The 6,615-nt window shown below is 44.9% G+C and overlaps 1 long non-coding RNA gene across 1 annotated transcript; it reads right to left on the bottom strand.

The window, feature by feature from the left end:
- Positions 1 to 632: 632 nt before the first annotated feature.
- Positions 633 to 2,771, bottom strand: LOC139999155 (uncharacterized). Its single transcript, XR_011804291.1, has 3 exons — positions 2,673 to 2,771; positions 2,045 to 2,117; positions 633 to 712 (listed from the first exon to the last, which is right to left on the bottom strand). It is a non-coding gene; the product is annotated as an uncharacterized lncRNA (long non-coding RNA).
- Between the last annotated feature and the right edge of the window lie 3,844 nt (positions 2,772 to 6,615).

The following is a 6,615-nucleotide window of genomic DNA, read 5'->3' as shown; positions in this document are numbered from 1 at the left end:
CCTGCCTTCTTGCTTCGGCCAAGAGCACTTCTGTGCAAATGTGCACTGCTGTGGGACGCGCTGCTGCTCTGAGGAGGGGACCAGCACATTTTTTCTGCGGGAATAAAATTAGAAATCAGTCAACGCACAGAGGAACACAAAGAAGATCTTCCTCTCAGTAGTGAATTAAGCTAGTTTGCCAGGGATCTTTATAGGGCACCCAAGACAAAACGAGCCGGGCATGGCAATTACAGCTATTTAGTAGAAGTAATTCTAGCAGACAGTATGTGCTGGCACGTCCAAGTGAGACGTTAGATCAATGATTGGGGGATGACAATTTAAGACTGCAGTGACATGTCCTATTAATGTTATTAATAGTGTCAAGCTTTGCCTATAAAACGCCAGAGAAATGAAATGGCAGCAATGATGACAGTAGAAATTCTTCAAGGAGCTCTTCACATCCAGTGATGTGAGCACAAAGTTGGCATCAGGGATCAAAAAACCACAACTGAGTTTGTATGTCCTTCTTCCCTCTTCTTACCCTTGCAAGACAAACCCATGCCCCCCCAAGTATTTGTTCATGTTTAGATACATGCTGGCAAATGGAGTCAAATCAGAAACTGTTACCAGAAAACTGATGAGGTGTCACTTCCTGATGTCGTCAATGACCACCGTATTGCCCATAGATACATAAACTGCTAATGAATTCCATTCATCAAATAAAGCAAGCTTCCTAGAAAACATTAAGGTACTAATTAATATAAACTAGTTGGATCAAAAGGGTAGCTTTACACTCAGAACCATTTATTTATTTTTTTTTCTTAAGAAAAAACATCCTTTCTGCATTTTTTAAAGTCTCCATGTAAGAAAAAGAAAACTTTAAACATTAAATGTTTAATATCTTTAGAAAAATAGGTACTGAGTGGTACCAGGAAAAACATATGCGCTGCACCATGTGCAAACTGTTTTGTCTTACTGCTAAGTGCAGTGACAGTAACAGTTCAACTACATCAAGTTTATTACTTTTTATTGCACTCGACAGTCTCTGCAATGGGTTCTTGCCCAATTGTGTCTTTTCTCATCTGGAAAAGAAAAAAATTCCTATGCCAGTTTTGCAGATTACTTTTTGCTTAAGAAATTCCACTGAATTCAGTGGAATTACTTCTGCCTGAGCCTGCGTGCACAGCAGAAATGGGGCGTTAAAAGCTAAATCAGCTAAGGGTTTGGGGCACCAAAACTTCAGTGGGAGACAGCAGCACACAGTTTTATGTCCACTTCTGCAAAATCCAAACCTTTGGGGAAGGGAGCTACACTCTTAAGCTGCACTGGCAGAATTAGCTGTTTCAAATAAGCCAGAAAGAAATGGGGGTGAGCGTTTCACCATGAAAAACTTGGCCATGAAAGATCTGGAGTCCAGGGCATGCTTCAGCTCCCCTCCCTCTTCAGATCATGTGCCTGTTCCAGGGTGTCAAAGACTTGCTGCTGAGCTCGCAGGACCTGTAGCCTAGCCCCTGCCTGAGGTAAGACACCTCCACGTACCCCTGGAGAACTGAGCAGCCTCAGTTCCTTTCAGTGTGGCTCCCAGACTATGAGGAGCTGCCCATCTTTATCCAGTAGCCTTGCTGGCAGAACTGCTGCTCAGAAAGGGAGGAATTGCAGCTCAGTTCCCTCCTCAGCCGAGATGGCTTCTCTCTGATGTTTCACACCACCACTCCGACCTACACGGTGGCACTCTCGACCTGCCAGAGCTGTGCCACTGTGCAGAAAGGAATATACATCTGTGGTGTGACTGGTGAGGGCATGCAGACGGCATAGCAGGAGACTTTCCTGCAGTTTCTTCTCCTCAGGCTCTTCCTTTATTAAAATTTAGAGGTCACCCATTCCCAACTCAGTACCTGCACACCGAGCTGTGGCATGACATTCCATGCTGCACTTGTAAATAGATGGCAAGTACATTCCTGACTGTGGGACAGGGGGAGATGCAGCCTTCAAAACTCTGCCTGGGCCTTCTCTTGGCTGCCCCAGGGGAGTACGTTCTGAATGAGACTGGTATGATCTCACTTACTTTAGTACTTGAGCAACTGTATTTGGTCCAAACCATTCTCCAATTGACTTCCCCTCTCCAACACCCACCTGTGCTGTTTTCATAGTGAAAAAAAGACACACGTACACAAAATCAAAGAAAAATGAGACCATAAAGAATGTGGGAACAATATACAGTAAATACTGTGACTGTCAAACATTCTAGAGTAACTGCAATCTGTATTTAGCAATAACAATTATTTTCTCAATCTATGCTCTTTTCAAAACTTAGGGAGTGCCAGTTTCTTTAATAAACAAAAGGCTTCTAAACTACAATGAGAATTACAAGTTAACAAATGTTAGTGCCCTTTATTACAAATTACAGCAATAAGCTACAAGACTGTCTATTCTAACATTACTGACTCTGGTACCCAAGGCTTACAGAGTTTATCAAGAGCTACATTCTAGTACATGGCTTTATTTAGGTCTCAGGGAATGTTTCTGTACTACTAGTCTTTGCGCCCATCTGCATACCTTTTTATTTTTGTATAAGCATACACCTTGTCTTCACATCCACTTTTTAAAATTATGAATTAACATACTGCAAATTAGTGATTCAACACAGTAGAAATTTCAGTGGAAAAAACCTGAAAGTTTATGTTTGTTCTTACCCATCTGGTGGATTGAATAACAGCAAGCCTTCCTGTCGAGAAAGCATCGTAGGATTCTGTGATATTCTTCTGGTTGTTTTTTGTGTTTTTCCCATTGCCAGTCTGAAAGGAAAAATTGATATAGAATAAAAAATGGTGACGTTTTCATTACACTGATCAAATGTCTAGACAGCAGAAAGCTTTATAATGAGATGTTAAAAGACATTTCAATTCATCTCGAATATTTACATTTTGTGTAGAGCTCCTAGAATTCCAAGCTTGTTATTTATCATCAAGCTGCCCTTTATCATCATAGGCTAGATTGTCAAAACAGGGAAAATAAAACAAAACAAAAACATCAACTGCAAACATATTCTGACGGATCATGCTGCGTGTTGATAGCCATTCCAGTATCTCTGAGCTTCCAAGATTATTTAAAAGTACAGGCTGTGTTTAGACCTTGTTGGATTTCTAAGCACCCATTAAATAACAACATAAGATCCATACAGAAAGTCCAAACACTCCACTGGCAGCATCCTGGGATGTGACATGCATGCTTAAGAGCTTGCACCAGGGGGGTTTGGACCTCGTGCTGCTGACAAGTGAGTAGTGAAGAGAAGGGTAAGAGCACTGTCCCACGGTGGCAGGTTTTCCCTTGGCCTCAACTTGGGTGTTACACTAAAAGGTTTATAAAAGAATGGCGACAGGATTCCCCATTTGTTCTCCTTCTATGCCTATTTCTCTGCTTCAGGCTGGGATGATTTCACCCAGCTGAATATGAATTGATTCATTAGGAACTGTTACCAGGGCATCAAAGAAAGTCTCACTAATAAATTCAGGGTTTGTGCTTTTAATGGAGTACTTACGAAGAAGCGTCTGCAGACAATACCGAAGTTCCCTCAGGACCAGCACTCACCTCTCCCTAAGTGTCTGCAGATCAGTGCTTGGGCCAGCATCATCTGCCCGCATCGCAGCATACATCCCCAGCCAGCGTCCGACGAAGGACCCGTGCCTCCTGTTAGGAAAGTTCAGCACAATCAGTGCAGGCTTTCAACTGGGTGCAGCACCACAGAGGACATTTCAGACTGCTAGAAAACAGATAGGGCTGCTGAAGCCTCCATGAACTGTCCTACAGATAAAAGGCACACAGCAAGACTTTGGTTCCATGCTGTTGGTCTAATTCTAATCTCTGCATTGCACAAATAAACAAAATTCATTTATTCCTTGTGGAGCTGACTTACTCTTTTCATTCTTCAAGCAGCATTCACAAACCATTTACTGCATGCTATACAACATGATCACCTGTTTACATACAGACATAAATAAACACTGATTTTAATAATCTTCATGTTTGCATAAACAGTTAAAATGATGCTCAAAATGCGCTGATACTCTAGAAATATTTTCCCAGCCTACGATGCCATCACTTATCTTGCTATTTAATTTAGAACAATGCAGCAAATCTGCAGTATACTCACCAATAGGCGAAAACTTTCTTCTATACGTAAACCACGTTAAACCACAGTAAACCACACATAAACACACCTTGGCTTATTGTCTGACTTTGGCTTATGGTGCGTCTGTTGCTGTGTCCAGCACAGTGCAGCCCCTAAATTGCTACCAAAACCTTGCCACAAACCTCAATCCCCCTGTTAAAAGAGACCCTCTTGTTTGTTGCCCTTCTTTCGACACTCTCTAACAGGTTTATGTCTTTTTCTTATACTGTGGAGCCCAAAACTGCACTCAGTACTCAGTACATGGAATACCAACAGAGACTGCCTGGCATTTTCTCTTCTCTGCAGAAGCTCTGTTGCTAACACTGTCCAGAAATCACCACTGTCACAGACAGTAGTAGCATTCCCTCCTCCCACAGTTTGTTCTTCCCCCCAAGACTTAGACACCACCCAGAAAAAGAAGAAGAATAATACTAATAAAATAAAATAAAATAAAATAAAATAAAATAAAATAAAATAAAATAAAATAAAATAAAATAAAATAAAATAAAATAAAATAAAATAAAATAAAATAAAATAAAATAAAATAGTCAAAAGCCATCAGGAAGGCAGTGGTGCAGACTGTGGAGAGCCTGGGTTCAAATCCTTCTTCTGTGAGGCTCTGAACCTATATCCCACCACAATCTCTCTGCTAATGTATGGCAGGGAAAGGAGGAAGAAAGAACATATCTCCTGCACTTTCCATTTATTGTTGACTGACAATTCTGTAGAGTTATAAAGCCTCAATCAGTGAGATACAGGGTTCTTCTCACACTGTCTCACTGTGCCCTAAGCGGAACAGCTCTCATTTAATAGATGCTTCACCACAAAATCATGAGTCATCTGCAGTTTTGAACTTTTCTGGGATCAAGTCCCTTCAGATGGTTGAGGAATCTGCTCCAGCACCTATGTAAACTGGTGCTCTACTAAGCTAGTGAGTGAACAAGAGAGAAATCCTCTGCTAGATGACTTGACAAATTGGGTCTGAAAATAGTGTTGAGGCAGAATAGTCCACGATTTTTGCCTTGGGTGCACAGAGGGATTGGGTGTTGTAGACTTCTTTTATTCTTCATTAAGATAAACATTTTCAAAAATGTGCTTGTTCAACCTTGCTCCCACTGTGTGCATGGGAGGGAGATAACTGAAAGTGGGGAGCGTTGCTTGGATCCTGCAAGTGGCTGAGGTCCAGTGGGGTTGGAGGCTTTCTTCCTCCTTTTGGAAATGCAAAGCAACCCTGCACCTCCCCTGCACTTGCAGAAGGATCGTGACAGCCCAAAGCACAGCGGCTTTGTAATTGCTGCATACACTTCGATCGGATTTACGTGGCAAGGGTTTGGTAGCAGGGGCCTGCAGGGATGGCGTCTGTGAGAACAGTCCAGACAACAGCCAGCTCCAGATAGCTCCAAAAGGGCCCCGGCGCTTGCCAGAGCTGAGCCAATAAGCGATGTTGTTTGCACCTCTGGGAGAGCAGATGTAAGCAGGGGGAAATACTGCTGCACAACAGAAGCTGGAAGAGCAAGGAGTGAGAAGCAGCCCTGCAGCCCCCAAGGTGAGTGCAGCAGGAGGCAGGAGGTGCTCCAGGCTCACAGCAGCAGTTCCCCTGCGGGCTGTGCAGGGAGAGGCCCCTGGTGGAGCAGGCTGTCCCCCTGCACCCATGGGTCCCACATGGAGCAGATCTCCACGCTGCTGCCCCCCTGTGGGTGGAGGAGCCCCCGGTGGAGCAGGTGGCTGTGGCCTGGAGGAGGCTGCGGCCTGTGGAGAGCCCCCGCAGGAGCAGGCCCCGGGCCGCAGCTGCAGCCATGGAGAGGAGCCCCCGCAGGAGCAGGGGGGCTGGGGGGAGCTGCCGCCCAGCCGTGGGGGACCCGTGCTGGAGCAGTTTGCTCCTGGGGGATGGATGGATGGATGGATGGAGCCCGTGGGACGGAGCCGTGTGGGAGCAGTGCTTGAGGAGCTGCTGCCTGTGGGCAGCCCGTGTGGGATCAGCTGGGGAAGGGCGGCATCCCATGGGAGGGACCCCACGGGGAGCAGGGGCAGGGAGGGACCCTGAGGGTCACTCTGCTGAGTCTGCTTTGCCCGTCACGATACTTGTTGAGCCATCGCCCTGTCCTTATCTCAGCCCTGGAGCCCTTTGCATCGTATTTTCTCCCCCTTTCCCTTTGAGGAGGGGGAGTGAGAGAGCGGCCGTGGTGGAACTCGGCTGCCCACCCGCTTCGAACCACCGCAGTTGCAAAGTCCTGGGAAAGATTTCTTTCAAGAAATTAAACGAGGTGTTTAACAAAGAAATGCAGAGTTTCCTTTTGAAGGCTTCCTGGAGAATTGGGCTTCTTTCCTATTCCCAGCTCAGAGGAAGGGAATTGTTGATTTCACCTTCTTTTTTCTGACATGGAAATCAAAGGTGAACTGCTCTACAAGGACGGGCAACATCTCAGAATCAAGCTCTTTTGCTCTGTAGTCCTTTCTCAAGGAAAAGA

This window comes from Anas platyrhynchos, chromosome 20, assembly GCF_047663525.1.
Source record: "Anas platyrhynchos isolate ZD024472 breed Pekin duck chromosome 20, IASCAAS_PekinDuck_T2T, whole genome shotgun sequence".
Lineage (NCBI taxonomy): Eukaryota > Metazoa > Chordata > Aves > Anseriformes > Anatidae > Anas > Anas platyrhynchos.
Note: the sequence above shows the minus strand (reverse complement) of the source record. Positions and strands in the feature narration are given on the sequence as shown.